A 2561-nucleotide genomic window follows, 5' to 3' on the forward strand; every position below is an offset into this window, starting at 1 on the left:
TATCAGTGGTTATCGTCACAATATAAACATGAATACGTCTGCATACATCCCTCCCTCTATCCTTTCAGAGCCCCTCTGCTGCCAACCTCATGAACAAGTCCGGATGTCCATTTTCTCAGAGATGGTTTGACAATTCCATGTTCCAGCTGCCTCTTTTCTATCAATTATAACAAAAAGATATTTACAAATTGGTGAATTCACTAGCTCTACTTTTTGTTGGTCACCTCAGGACATCTAAGAAGCCCAGATGTTGCAAAATAAAGAATGAACCTTGCTCTCGGCCTTAGCGTCATCTTCTTAGATACTTCCGCGCCATGAGAGCCAAGTAGAGGAAGAAGCGAATGCGCAGGCTGAAGCGCAAAAGAAGAAAGATGAGGCAGAGGTCCAAGTAAACCGCTAGCTTGTGCACCCATGGAAGCCACGGGAGCAGAAATGAGGAAAGCCAGAGGCCAGGGACACTGGAACAAATTGTTGGACTGCATGCCTAATGTCTAGGACTTCTCAATGGATCTAGAACATACATTGCCATCTGTTCCCCACGACCACCTTTGGAGAGACCCACTTTTCTCATACAAAAACAGTCCTTTCCTCTGGACCTGTGACATTCTGGACAAGTTTTGTTCTTAGTTGTGGCTGAATGTAACGTGTATAATAAATCATCTGCTGTTAGCTGAAGAAAAAGAAAAAAGAAAAAAAAAAGAATGAACCTTGTCCACAACAAACACAGGTACTTTACAAAAATGCACATAGAGACCTATGATTCTAACCTAAAACTGTCTTCTAGATGTGGAGGTACTAGCCAAGAGCCCTTCCCTTCATCCCTCCTCCCCCACTTCAATGACTACGCACAGGACTACATCTAGCTCCAAGAGGTGGATTAACAAAGATACTCCCAGAAGACAGTCCTTCCTAAAAACTAACAAATGGGCATTTGTACACTTTAAATATGTGCATTTATTGGATGTCAATCAGACCTCGATAAAACCGTTTCTTAAATATCTAACTACTTATAGTGACAAAAAGCAGGTCAGTGGTAGCCGGGGGTTAGAGAAGGGGGGAGGGAATTATTACAAAGGGACAAGAGGGACTTTTGGGTGTGATAAAAATGATTTATACCATGAGTATGGTGATGTTTAAATGACTTTATTTGTCCAAAACTCACCAAACTGTATAGTTAAAATTAATAAATGTTATTGTACCTAAATAATGCCTCAATAAAGCTAACAAAAATCTAACCATGTGGAAATTGAAATACCTTCTTTTAAATAACTCTTGGGCCAAAAGAATCAAAATAAAAATTTATAAATTATTTAGAAATGAATAGTAATGAGCAAACCTTTTACTAAATCTGTGGGAGACAAAGTTATATGGAACAAACTGATAATGTCACTTTTTTATTATTAAGCATGAAAAACCAAACTAATATATAAACTAAGTTTTCATGTTAACATTCTAGATAAATAACTATAAAATAAACCAAAGCAAAGTAGCAGGATATTAAGATTTTTAAACAACCTGCTGGCAAGTGTGGCTGAAGGAGAAAGATAAAAATAAAACACAGAATGTTAAGAATGAAGATTTGTTCACAGAAATAAAAAGTTAAAATCACAAAATTATGTGCAATTGTGTAACTTTTGAAATCTAGATAAAATCATTATATGTTACGACAATACAAACTATAAAAACTAACTCAGGAAGAAATAAAACACCCAAATAGACTAGTAATAAAGGAAGAAATTGAAAACATATCAGGACCATGCCAGGGAAACATACTTAATCCAGATCTTTTTATGGGAAAATCCTATCAAATGTGGAAAGATCAAATAATTGTGATTTTACTTATACTCAGAGAACAAAGGTCACATCCCATTGTATTTTATGCATACTTATGCATAAATGCACAATGTATTTAGTAGCCTAATTCAGATACCTAAACAAACTGGACAAAGATAGCACACAAAAAAGAAATCCTTAGGGACAGCCTAGTGGCATGTTGGTTGAGAGCTGGCTTGGAACGCCAGCTCTGAGAGGCAGTGCCCTCGTTCGGATCCCACATTAAAGCCAATGACACTGAGCCCTCTACAGATAAGATGGTGAACAACAGCTCGACCTGGAGCTGGGCTGCCATGAGTTTCCAGCGACCACGTAGGCTGCAGTGGAGCTGCAGTGAGCTCCCTGTAAGCTACCATGTGTGGCCGGCAGCTGGCATGAGCTGCCAAGAGCCTCCGTGAGCGGCCGTCCAGTGACCGATGACCGATCTAACTCACCCAGAAAGAGCACAATGATAATACCAACAAGCGCTGGCCGAGTGGCTAAGTTGGTTAAGAGCTCGCTCAAGAGTTTGAGCTCTGAGCAACAGCGGTTCAAAGCCCGGCCTGAGCTGAGCTGCCGCTGAGCTGCCAACAGGCTCAGCTTTAAAAAAAAAAAAAAAGAGACTATAAGAAAACATTCTTAACAAAAGACTTAGATAGGGCCGGCCGAGTGGTGCGATGGTTAAGAACTCGCTTGGGATGCCAGAGGGCCCCGGTTCGGATCCCACATATGAGGGCCAGTGACACTGC

Source organism: Hipposideros armiger, unplaced genomic scaffold (genome assembly GCF_001890085.2).
Source record: "Hipposideros armiger isolate ML-2016 unplaced genomic scaffold, ASM189008v1 scaffold_126, whole genome shotgun sequence".
Classification (NCBI taxonomy): domain Eukaryota; kingdom Metazoa; phylum Chordata; class Mammalia; order Chiroptera; family Hipposideridae; genus Hipposideros; species Hipposideros armiger.